Source organism: Bombina bombina, chromosome 5, assembly GCF_027579735.1.
Source record: "Bombina bombina isolate aBomBom1 chromosome 5, aBomBom1.pri, whole genome shotgun sequence".
In the NCBI taxonomy this organism is placed as follows: domain Eukaryota; kingdom Metazoa; phylum Chordata; class Amphibia; order Anura; family Bombinatoridae; genus Bombina; species Bombina bombina.
This window is the reverse complement of record NC_069503.1, coordinates 856,694,854-856,708,723: the sequence shown is the minus strand read 5'-3', so window position 1 is coordinate 856,708,723 and position 13,870 is coordinate 856,694,854.

Genomic DNA, 13,870 nt, shown 5'->3' with positions numbered 1-13,870 from the left:
TCTTACATAAATTATGTTTTTAAGGGCTATTGATAGTTTAGTTTAGGCTAGGGTTTTTTTTTTGTTTGTTTTTTTTTTATAGGGCTATTAGATTAGGTGTAATTAGTTTAAAGATCTTGTAATTTGTTTTTTATTTTCTGTAATTTAGTGTTTTTTTTTTATAATTTAGCTAATTTTATTTAATTTATTTAATTGTATTTTATTTAGGTAATTTATTTAATTGTAGGATTAGGTTAGCTGTTAGCGTAACTTAGGTTAGGTTTTATTTTACACGTAAATTTGTATTTATTTTAGCTAGGTAGTTAGTAAATAGTTTATAACTATTTAGTAACTATTCTACCTAGTAAAAATAAATACAAACTTGCCTGTAAAATAAAAATAAACCCTAAGCTAGCTATTAATTGTAAAAAAAATGAAGGTTTTACTTAGATTTATTTGAATTATATTTAAGTTAGGGGGTGTTAGGGTTAGGGTTAAACTTAGATTTAGGCGTTAATAAATTTAGAATAGTGGCGGCGATGTTGGGGATGGCATATTAGGGTTTTAATAAATGTTGGTAGGTGGCGGCGAAGTTGGGGGCAGCAGATTAGGGGTTAATAGGTATAATGTAGGTGGCGGAGATGTCCGGAGCGGCAGATTAGGGGTTAATAAGTATAATGTAGGTGGCGTCTATGTTAGGGCCAGCAGATTAGGGTTTAATAATATTTAACTAGCATAAATAAAAAGAGAGTCTCCCTAAGTGTGATGCGGGAATCCAGACGTGGACCCATTGCTCAGTGTGCCTAGAGGGATATGGCTGCACCTCACTGATGAGGCCCACAATAGGCCGAAATGATCAGCTGAGGTTGCTTCTTGGGCCTTTGGCTTGGATCAAGTGCAGTTTTCTGTGCTTGGTCTTGGTCTTGGTTTGCTGCCTGGAGACCTGCTCCTTCGGCCTGGGGTCCTTTCCCTTTGGGGTTTGGGCTCCTGCTGCTATTGGGGGGGTGGCTACTCCTTAGATGTAGAGCAACTGGGTAGTAGGGCCATCCCCTTGGCCTTGTAGCATCGTCCCTGGACTTCAGCCACATGCTGCTTTTGGGGGGGCGCTCTGAAATCCAGCCTAAAGAGGCAATAGGGCAAATATGGCTGCCAATGTGCCAAATGTTCCCCATACACTTCGGGTGTTGATTTCTGAGGACTTTCGAGAGAAGATTGGTTTGGCTCATGTCCAGCAGGTGGTTTTGGAGGGTGTTTTGAAGATGCCAAGAGCAAGTTTGATGTGGCTTTCACCAATGAGCATTATTTACAGACCTGCTATCAATGGACTATTGATATGACTGCTGCTCCAGAGTTGGTTGGCATGAAATTTGTTGCCTGTGTGCAGAGGGAGAGAAGAATCCCGGTGACAGTACATATGTACAACCCTTGGGTCACTGATGTTGAAATTCATCTGTTTCTTTGTCGCTACTTTGATGATGTTCAAGGAGGTAGCAAGCTGAAAAATCAGTTTGGGACTTTCAATGGAAAGCACAGGTTCTGGGTGCGGTTTGTGCCAGATGAATTAGGTATTGGTGGAAAGAAACACCCTCCACAGACTTTCGCCATTGGTGGAAATAGAGGTTTCCTGTACTATGATGACATGCCTCTTTTTTGCCATAGTTGCAACCTGTTTGGTCACATTGCTGAAAATTGCCCAGGTGCCAGATGTCGAAATTGCGGTGAGGAGGATCAACTTGTTGCCCACTGTAGTAAACACCGGACCTGTGACCTGTGTGGTTCTTCAAGTCATCTGTGCAGGATGTGTCCTTTGAAGATGTTTCAGGGGCTTTATAGAGTCAAGCCTTCCTATGCTGATGTTGCAAAAAAAACATCTTCAGTTGTAGTTGAGCCATCTGTGAATGAGGAGGAGGTCTCTGATGAGGCATTGAACTCTATATTACCTCTTTTGTGTAAGAAATCTGCAGTTGGGGTCCCTGTCGGAAAGGTGTCTGATGTTCCTGTGGTGGTTTCTGTGGTTGAGAAGGTAGAGGAAGCCCAATCTCATCTTCAGGAGGTGGATCTTGCTACATCTAATGTGATAGCTGCTTCACATGTTCTTGAAGCCCTGTTGCCCAATTCTGTGGATGATACTGTTGCTGTTCCTGGGACAGAGAATTTTTCCTTCACTGAGTCATCTTGTGATGCTGCTCCTGATGCTGTTCTTGGTGAAGGGGAGAACATTGATTGGTCTGCTGTTGTGTCCTCTAGTTCTGAGGAGGATATGGACACTAAAGGGAAAAAAATCTGTCTCCAAGAGAAAAATAGATGTGGATTCTGATGGATGGGAAAGTCCTGATTTGAATCTTCCAGTAGTTAAGGGTGCAGATCCAGATACTACAAGTGATGCTGACTCTTTAATTTCAGAGTTTCTTCTGACTCAAGCCAGTGTATAGGTGACTTTTCTGATGCCTCTTCTGTTGGTTATCTAGATAAAAGAGATGTGAACCAACTTGCTGAAGTTACTGGTTATGAGGCTGGCAAGGGTGAGCCTATGAGGTCGGAACGTCACAGAGGCAGATTTAAAGAATCTCCTTTGAGTCCTAAGAAAAAGAAAGGAAAGAAGTCTTGATGTTATTTCTTTTTTTGTTTTCCTTTAATTTATTTTTGTGATGTTTCTGACCATTTCTTCCCTTAATGTCAGGTGTATGACAACTATAGCAAGGAGTGCTGCAATTTTTAAATTATTATCTGTATGTTCTGCTAATATTTTTTGTTTGCAGGAATGTGGTCTCTCTGAACATCCTAAATGTGCTGACTAGGAATATGGTCCTAAAGTATGGTCTTGTTCTTCTGATAGGAATGGGGGGATTGGAGTTTTGTTTAAGGGGTTTAGTTTTTCTATCCTTAATGTAGTTCATATTGTCCCAGGTCGGGTACTTTTGGTTAGTTTTAGTTTTCGTGGGACTGTTTTTCGTTTGTTTAATGTATATGCTTCTCCAAATAGGGTAGAACGTTTGCTTAATTTTTAAACTTTAAAGTTTTTTCTGCCAGGTCAAGAGCCAACTTTTTTGGTTGGGGATTTTAATTGTATTATTAAGAATGGGGGCAGAGAGGTAGGAGTGATTGTAGGGTGGATAGCTCAGGGAAGTTTTTACTTGATTTGCTTAAATCTTTCGGTTTGAAGGATGCCTTCGGGTCTGTTTCTTTTTCAGGGGAGGGTTTTACTTTCTTTAGTGATAGTGGTGGGATAAAATCTCAAATTGATTTTTGTTTTTTATCTAAATTTGAATGTGTTGATGATTTTTCTTTAAAGCGGATGCCCTTTACGGATCATGCCCTTTTGATGTGTAAGGTGAATTGTGATTTCAAGATCAAGTATGGTAAGGTTGTTTGGAAACTGATTGTGGATTTGTTAGAAGATGAGAAGTTTAAGCGTCAGTTTGTTTGTATGTATGAAAGGTGGCGTGAAAGAAGATGTGATTTTAGTAATGTGCTTATGTGGTGGGAATGGTTGAAGGTGGAAATAAAGAGGTTTTTTATTAAGAAAGGCTGTGAGAAAGCTAGAATGGAAAGGGAGTTCTATGATAAATGGTATCTGAGGTTGTTGTATTTGTATGAATTGAGAAATTGTGGTATTGATGTGCATGAGGAAATTGCTGAAGCAAGAAAGATAATTAAAAAGTGTATGCATGAAAAAGGAAAGAAAATCTAAGTTTGGATGAGATTGCAGAGGTTGTTAGGAGTTTTAAGAATGGGAAGGTACCTGGTTGTGATGTTTTGCCTGTTGAATTTTATACTTGTTTTTGGAATTTGATTGGGGTTGATATGTTGGATGTTTGTAAGATTGTTTTTAGAATGAATGTTTTGCCTGTTTCAATGAGGAAAGGTTTGATTGTTTTGTTATTTAAAAAGGGTGATAAGAGATATTTGAGGAATTGGAGGCCGATTACGTTGTTGAATGTTGACTATAAGGTTATTGCAAAGGTGTTGGCAAATAGAATGCGTGGAGTGATTGGTAAGGTTGTGGGTGAAGAGCAAGTGTGTGCTGTTCCTGGGCGTCAGATTTCTGAAAGTTTGTTGTTAGATGTACTGTGGTATGTGAGGGAGAGGATGAGGTCTGTTGCTGTTGCTATTGTGGATTTTGAAAAAGCGTATGATAGGGTAGTGCATGATTTTATGTTTCATGTTTTAGAACGTTTAGGTTTTTCTGGTAAGATTATTGGATGGTTTAAATGTTTGTATAGTGATATTGTGAGTCAAGTCCAGGTTAATGGTTTTTTGACTGAGGAATTTTGTGTTAAATCTGGAGTGCGTCAAGGATGTCCTTTGTCTCCTGTGTTATTTGTATGTGTCATTGAACCATTATTAACTACTTTGAGGAAGGATAAATTAGTTAGAGGTGTGAGTGTTCCTGGTAGTAATGGAAGGTGTTTAAAAGTGATTGGGTATATGGATGATGTGAGTGTGGTATGTGAGAGGAGGGTGAAAACTTTAGTTGAATGTTTTTGTATGGCAAGTGGTTTCTGAGTTAATTGGAATAAGTGTAAAGTTAAAGTTTTTGGTAATGATAGGGAGATTGATTCCTGTGGATGGCCTGTGACTGAAGGTGCAATTGAGGTGTTTGGTGTGAAATTTGATGTGGATTTGAAAGGCTTGGAAAGTTGGGAGAATGTTTTTGATAATGTGAGTAGAAAACTTCAGTTTTGGTCTTTAAGGACTTTATCTTTGGAAGGAAAAATGTTAGTTATTAAATCGGTTTTGATCCCTATTATGTTATATTTGGCATTAGTTTTTCCACCACCTGAGAGGATTTTTCGGAGAATTTTGAGAGTGTTGTTTTCTTTTTTCTGGAGTTCTGGTATGGAGCGTTTGAAAAGAGATGTTGTTGTTAAGAGTAAGAATGTCGGTGGTAAGGGTTTTCGAAATGTGGAGACATTTTTGGCTGTGAAATATGTTAGTAGGTGTGTGGTTCTGAGTGGTAAGGATAGCATGGCTGGTTGTATGGTAAAGTATGCTTGTGGAAATGTTTTACGACGATATGGTTTATTTGAGATTGATAGAAAGAAACCGGTATGTTTTGCTGTTCTTTGGTTTTATGTAAGGGTGGAATGTTGGATTAAAAAATATGGTTTGGAGAATGTTAGTAGGGAGATGTGGTGTGCAAACAGAATGGTGTTGAAAATGTTGGAGAAGAAGGAAGGTCTTGAGTTGATTGGGGGTTTGAATGAAAATGAATGTGTGTTGGTATGGAAAAATGTGTGTAATAAGTATTTGATGAATAGGCAGAAAGATATTAGTTGGATGAGTGTGCATAAGTGTTTGCCAACAAGGGATTTTCAGATAATGCATCGTTTAGTGGCTTCAGAAGTGTGTCCTAGAGATGGTTGTTTTCAAAGCGAGAGTGTTATTAATTTGTTTTGGAATTGTGAGTATGCTAGGGATGTTTGGAGAAGTTTGAAAAGGATGATTAAGGGTTTGACTGGAGTGCAATTTTTTACTTTTAATATGATGATGTATGGTTTGTGTGGAAGATTTGTGGAAAAGGAGAAAGCAAGATTGATATGGTTGTTGGCATGTTGTGTGAAGGAGGTGTTGTGGGATGTGCGTAATATTTTGATTTTTAAGAAAGAGGTAGTTACTGTAGGTAATTGTGTGGGTATGATCCGTGGGAAGTTATTTTTTTTCTTTTGATAGGAGGCGATATGGGGAATTAGAGTCTGAAGGCATCTGGAATACAAAGAAGTGGAAGGATTGGATTATTTAGGTTTTTTTTTTTTTTTTCCTCCAGTTTGTTTTTGTCTGTATTTGAAATATGTTTAATTTTATTTTGTGTGATTATTTAAGTTTAATGTTTGCATTTAGTTTTTTTTTCTAATGACAAAAATTTGGGTCAAACAAGAGATATTTTGTTTGAATTTGTTATTATGATTTTATTTTGTATATATGCATATATGATTATTTTTCTAATAAAAGAATTACGAAACGTACGTCTGGGGTTTTGCTGTTTCTCTCATTCAGAGAGGGATTGCCTGGTATTTTGGGGCTGGACTGCACTGTTAATTCAGGATCAGACTGATATGCTACAGGAAAGTTCTTCTCTGTGAAAGGCACATGTTGAGCAAAAAGAGGCTGCTTCTAGGGTGGTAACTAGTCATAGAACAAGCTATTATGCTATTGTTCGTTCCCAGGTTGAGCACTTCTCTCTTTTTATTTATGAAAATTATGACACTTAGGGAAGTCTCCCTAAGTGTGATGCGGGAATCCAGACGTGGAATCGTTGCTCAGTGTGCCTAAAGGGATATGGCTGCACCTCACTGACGAGGCCCACAATAGGCCGAAACGTACGTCTGGGGTTTTGCTGTTTCTCTCGTTCAGAGAGGGATTGCCTGGTATTTCGGGGCTGGACTGCACTGTTAAGTCAGGATCAGACTTATATGCTACAGGAAAGTTCTTCTCTGTGAAAGGCACATATTGAGCAAAAAGAGGCTGCTTCTAGGGTGGTAACTAGCCATAGAACAAGCTATTATGCTATTGTTCATTCCCAGGTTAAGCTCTTCTCTCTTTTTATTTATGCAAAATATTTAACTAGTGTTTGCAAGGCGGAAGTGCTGCGGTTTAGGGGTTAATATGTTTATTATAGTAGCGGCGATGTCGGGAGTAGCAGATTAGGGGTTAATTATTTTATTTTAGTGTTTGCGATGTGGGAGGGCCTCGGTTTATGGGATAACAGGTAGTTTATGGGTGTTAGTGTACTTTTTAGCACTTTAGTTATGAGTTTTATGCTACAGCTTTGTACCATAAAACTCTTAACTACTGACTTTAAAATGCGTTAGGCATCTTGGAGGTAGAGGGTGTACCGCTCACCTTTTGGTCTCCCAGGACAAACTCGTAATACCGGCGCTATGCAAGTCCCATTGAAAAAAGACTTTATGAAATTTACGTAAGTTGATTTACGTTAAGGCCAAAAAGTGTGTGGTGCCCCTAAACCTGCTAAACTCGCAATACCAGCTGGCATAAAAAGCAGCATTAGGACCTGTTAATGTTGCTTTTTCAGCTTACCGCAAAACTCATAATCTAGCCGAAAGTATTTGAATTTACAAACAGAGCTCTGTTATAAATTGTTTATTATTATATTGTCATTATATTAAACAGTATACTGTATATGTAATTTTTGCATTTTTAGTGTTTCCTCTTCTTAGAAGATTTATTAATCATCACATTGTTAACATTTGTTGTCCTATACAAATTTTTCCTCAATATTATATGTTTTTTATGCTATAAATAACGTCTAGCGATGCAATTCTTATCTCTATTACACATTGTGTGAATGAAATTAGACAATTGACAAAATATGTTAATACTGGTTTAATGTGTTATAAGTTAACACTTACGGGTAGATTACGAGTTTTGTCGGTAAAGCTGTGCAGTGCTAATGAGCAGTTTCTGCTCACTGCTCACCTACAGACAACGTAGGTATTATGGGTTTTTACAAACCCGGCATTAGCCGCAGAAAAGTGAGCGGAGAGCAAAATTTAGCTCCACATCTCACTGTAATACCAGCGCTGTTTACGGTAGCGGTGAGCTGGCTAAACTTGCTCGTGCACGATTTCCCCATAGGAATCAATGGGGGAGAGCCGGCTGAAAAAACCCAACACCTGCAAAAAAGCAGTGTTCAGCTACTAACGAAGCCCCATTTGTTCCTATGGGGAAATAACATTTATGTCTACACCTAACACCCTAACATGAACCCCGAGTCTAAACACCCCTAATCTTAAACTTATTAACTCCTAATCTGACGCCCCTGACATCGCTGACACCTACATTATATTATTAACCCGTAATCTGCCGCTCCAGACACGGCCGCCACCTACATTATACTTATGAACCCCTAATCTGCTGACCACAACATCACCTACACCTACATTATATTTATTAACCCCTAATCTGCCACCCCCAATTTCTCCGCAACCTACCTACAATTATTAAACCCTAATTTGCTGCCCCCAACTTCACCACCACTATATTAAAGTTATTAACCCCTAAATCTAAGTCTAACCCTAACACCCCCTAACAAATATAATTTAAATAAATCTAAATAAAATAACTACAATTAACTAAATTATTCCTATTTAAAAATACATACTTACCTATAAAATAAACCCTAAGATAGCTACAATATAACTAATAGTTACATCATATCTAGCTTAGAGTTTATTTTTATTTTACAGGCAACTTTGTATTTATTTTAACTAGGTACAATAGTTATTAAATATATATATTAACTATTTAATAACTACCTAGCTAAAATAAGTACAAATTTACCTGTAAAATAAAACCTAACCTAATTTACAATTACACCTAACACTACACTATAATTAAATTAATTCCCTAAATTAACTACAATTAAATACAATTAAATACAATTATCTAAAGTGCGAAAAAAAACCCCACTAAATTACAGAAAAAAAATAAAATAATTACAATTTCTTTAAACTAATTACATCTAATCTAATCCCCCTAATAAAAATCCCTACCCTATACTAAATTACAAATAGCAATTAAAAGGGCTTTTTGTGGGGCATTGCCCCAAAGTAATCAGCTCTTTAACCTGTAAAAAAAAGTACAATACCCCCACCCCCAACATTAAAACCCACCACCCACACAACCAACCCTACTCTAAAACCCACCCAATCCCCCCTTAATAAAACTTAACACTAAGATGGTGTCCCTTCAATTGCGATTGGCTGATAGAATTCTATCAGCCAATCGGAATTAAGGTAGAAAAAATCCTATTTGCTGATCCAATCAGCCAATAGGATTGAGCTTGCATTCTATTGGCTGTTCCAATCAGAATGCAAGCTCAATCTTAGCGTGGCTAGCAAGAAAGGGTATAAAAGAAGAAAATCTAATGACATGGCCTCCTTGTTCACCTGATCTGAACCCCATTGAGAACCTGTGGTCCATCATCAAATGTGAGATTTACAAGGAGGGAAAACAGTACACCTCTCTGAACAGTGTCTGGGAGGCTGTGGTTGCTGCTGCACGCAATGTTGATGGTGAACAGATTAAAACACTGACAGAATCCATGGATGGCAGGCTTTTGAGTGTCCTTGCAAAGAAAGGTGGCTATATTGGTCACTGATTTGTTTTTGTTTTGTTTTTGAATGTCAGAAATGTATATTTGTGAATGTTGAGATGTTATATTGGTTTCACTGGTAAAAATAAATAATTGAAATGAGTATATTTTTGTTTTTTGTTAAGTTGCCTAATAATTATGCACAGTAATAGTCACCTGCACACGCAGATATCCCGCTAAAATAGCTATAACTAAAAACAAACTAAAAACTACTTCCAAAACTATTCAGCTTTGATATTAATGAGTTTTTTGGGTTCATTGAGAACATGGTTGTTGTTCAATAATAAAATTAATCCTCAAAAATACAACTTGCCTAATAATTCTGCACTCCCTGTAAACCCTAAGCTAGCTACAATGTAACTTTTAGTTATATTGTAACTATCTTAAGGTTTATTTTATAGGTAAATACTTCATTTTAAATAGGATTAATTTATTTAATTGTAGTAATTTTATTTAGATTATTTTAAATTATATTTAAGTTAGGGGGTGTTAGGGTTAGGGCTAGACTTAGATTTAGGGGTTAATACATTTAGTATTGTGACAGCGACGTTGGGGGCGTCAGATTAGGGGTTAATAAATGTAGGTAGGTGACGGCAATGTTAGGGATGGCAGATTAGGGGTTAATAATATTTAACTAGTGTTTGCGAGGCAGTAGTGCGGCGGTTTAGGGGTTAATATATTTATTACAGTGGCGACGATGTCCTGTCGGCAGATTAGGTGTTAAAAAATGTATTAAAGTGTTTGCGATGTGGGGGGGGGGGCTCGGTTTAGGGTTTAATAATTAGTTTATGGGTGTTAGTGTACTTTTTAGCACTTTAGTTAAGAGTTTTATGTTACGGCGTTAGCCCATAAAACTCTTAACTACTGACTTTTAAATGCGGTAGGAGTCTTGACAGTAGAGGGTGTACCGCTCCCTTTTTTAAAGACTCATAATACCGACGTTAGGAAAATCCCATTGAAAAGATAGGATATGCAATTGACGTAAGGGGATTTGCCGTATGCTCGAGTCGCGGAAAAAAGTGAGCGGTACACCTGTACCTGCCAGACTCGTAATACCAGCGGGTGTTAAAAAGCAACGTTGGGACCTCTCAACGCTGTTTTTTAATGCTAACGCAAGACTCGTAATCTAGGCGAGTGTGAGGATAGATCCCCACTATTGAGATTAAGTGTGGAAGCATCTTCTTGGTAGCAATATTCCAGGGATACAGAACTGAGAGTTAGGAATTAGGAGCTAGCCACCAATGTAATAAGGTGTCCAGGGTTTGATGGAGGGGGGACAATGAAAGTCCCTGCTGATACCCAAGGCTCAAGGTGGTAGTGAAGGGGGGCAAGGAGGATCCTGTGTTTGCTCAATTTTCAGCCTCTTCAGCCTTTGATCTTTAGCAGACCATTCAGGGATGGTTACCCTCAGGTTTGACTGAGCAGGAGGAGGACCATGTAAATCCTCAGTCAAGAGTCCCCATGATGTGAGGAGAGAAGTTCATTGTGTTAACGTAGACACTGTGTGCATTTGGTTATCTTAACTGATGATTAACTTGGTTGGGTTCCCCAAGCTGTCCTTTCGAAGAGCCAATGTGACTGGCTGAAAATAGCGTCCGTGTTGGAGTCTATGTGCAGATAGATCAGGTAGTAGCTGCACATCTTTGAATCTGTCTGACAGCTGTGGTTTTCGAAAAACAGCCTGCATAAGTTTATCCTTGTACAGGAAACTGTGGAAGCAGATGACCACGTCCCTAGGTTTTTCTTGTGAGATCGATCTCAGACGTAAAGCCCTGTGTGCTCTCTCCATTGTGGAGGTCATGCATTCAACTGGCCCCAGCAGTTTATGGAAGAGGTCAGCCAAAAATTTCTGTAGGTCAGCAGGCTGGACATCTTCGGATACTCCTCTAAAGCAGACATTGTTTCTTAGAACTCAATCTTCTACTGTACATCTGCAAGTTTGAACTTGAGTTGGTTTAGTTGTTCAGATAATGCTTCAGAATACTCTAGGAGATTTGTGGCAATGTCTTCTTGTTTCCTCTCTATGGAATCCACACTGTCACCAATCTCTAAAATATCCTTGCGAAGTTCAGCGTGGCTCCTCTGGATTTCTTTTGTTATAGAGTTTGTGTGACGAGTGAACATTGGTGATAATACAGATGTTATGTAATAAACAGATATTCATTAGGTATTTAGAGAGTCCTCTGTTTTTGTTTATGATTTCTGCCCCTGTAAATACAATTCAGGTCGCTCTTGGACCTTATCATTTAAATTAAGGTAATGTTAGGGACCATTATGAACAAAATAAAGAAAGCAGTATCAACGAAAATAAAGAAAAAAACAAAAAGATAAGCCAAACACACAAAGAGATAAACATTATGGGAGAGAGACATGGATTAAACCTTCAGGTGTCATTTTGAAGAAGACTAGTAAATTCACACTCTATATTTTGTGTTCTACAAGGGGACAACACAGCATTGAACATTGCTAAGGAATTATTGCTCCAAATATTCCAACTCTGACCATTAAAATTATTAATAGTACTTAATGACTTAAATATGGCAACCGAATTTGCATAATACATGAGTAACAAATGCCCCACAGGAAGGGCTTATGATTAAGGATTGTTGTCTACATGGTGATACATATAATTCAATATGATTTACATAAAGACCCACATCATCTTATTAAAGATTAAAGTATGTCCTACTTCGCTCATGGCCTCGGCCGCAGGCCACTAAGCAAGCTTAAATTATGGCATGTTGTGGGTATCTTCGATGTTGTCCTAGAGTATACTTCTATCGTTTAAAATGCTCCACCGGTGGCCCCCCTCTTACCCTCAGCAGAAACAAATAAAAAAGGCATTATTAGGACTATAACTATATCTGCAGGATTAATGTCAATAACATAGTATCATGAATAGCAAAATTGACGTAGTAATGTTCTGATACAATCCTGTGGAGTCATATAATGTGCCATAGCTGCCACCCATATTTTAAATTAAACACATATCTGATAAACCAAATGGCTAAAATATAAGTAACTGTGCAAGTGGGTTAAATATTAATACTGTACGAGCTGGAGATCAGAGGTATGTTTAGCCCCAAGGTTTAATTTACCCATTTGGGATTACAGGATCACATGAGTCCCCATATAAAACAGGAGAAGAATGGCTCCGGAGAAGAGAAAAAGTTTTATGTGTAGCCACAAATTCATACACCATGCGGAGATCACTCTGTATCATTTGAGGTGCCTCTGAGGATTGATGACTCTGAGCATAGGTGCCAAACACAGCCGCCAACACAGAGAGCGACTGCGACTCAGCTGTGGCCTCCAGAGGGTCCCCCCAGAAGCCCTTCGCATTCACCATCAGCAGACTGTGTCCTCTCATCCACTTAAGCCCACTTGATCTGCCGGGTGAATGCAAAGTCTCATACCTTGTTGAGTTCTTCTGCTCCGGAACTGTTGCGTGTGGGCTATTTGCCCTCTCTAGTGTCGGCATAGCCTGCCGCGGTTCGTGCAGTAAGATACCCTCAGCGGGCCCCTCTTGTGTGCTGGATAAATCTAGGGAGAACTCCTCCGTGTGTTCAGCAATTGCCGGTATGAAGCGCTTCATGAGAATGTCATATGGAGCGTTATCACTTAGTTGCTGGCACATTAATTCAAGTTGACGCCATCGTTCAAGGAAATTATCATGCTTGTCTGGTTCTCCCGCGGTAGCCATCTTAACTACGCAGTGTGTATTGTTTTGCTTCAAATTCTAGTGATGTAATTGTGCAAATCCAGAAGGTAGTATATTCATATATCTCAATATGTTATTTCTGAAAAAGTCAGTAAGGCAGATACCTGCTGCCAGCACTGAAAACCCGGTGGAGCCGGGGGAGGTCGTTACCTATAGATAGGCCGCCGCCTTAGGTCTTGATCGCCCGAACTATAGCTCTGTTATCATAAAAACAGCAAACATAGAGTATGATATAGCCACCGTAACTCCAGTGACTGTGATATGTTAAAATATTCAGGTGGTTTAGTTGTAAAGTGCTCTTAAATCAGCGGATTATAGAGAGTTCCTACAGAGCTTATAGTAGATGCGTCCTGTCATGCACGCTGCTCGGACACGCCCCCCCCGAGTGAACATTTTTTATGATGAAATGCTGTGAGTGGGCAGGCATCAAAGTTTCAGGCTGGGAGCCATCTCCAACTGACTCAGAATCACTAAAACCATCTTTAGACTCATCTCTTTGCCCTTTAGGCGGCTGGGTGAAGTGATTGAGCACTGTTTTTTTAGCAGGGCCCTGGCTTTTCGAGTGTCGTCTGGAAGTATGAGGCATTGTCAAATCTCACTGGTTGACAAGACAATAATAAATTCTCACAGTTCACAGTAACATTTGGAGCAAGGCCGGGAGGCCTCCCCTGACCACTACCGCTTCATCGAGGCAACCGACATTCCAAGGTCACACTCCTGTAGGGTTAAGTTTTTGATAGGAGATAACCCGAGAAGGGAGCAGAGACCAGGAGAATGCCACAAATCAACACACAGAGGAACAATATGCAGTATAATAAAATGTCAAGATTACAAGTAATAACCTTTCCGTGTGGAGTAGACACAGGAATAGAGTAGGAGAGAAGGTGGTAGAGAGCAGCACTCAAGACCACCTAATTGACTTGTCTTTCTCCTCGGGGAGTGGTAGGATACAACCTAGTAGGAGGGGGAGAGGATAGGGGAGGTGACCCACCTAGACAAGCTAGGCAGGAAGTGGAGAGGAGAAGAAAGAGAGAAAAAAGAGGTGTGCTTAAATC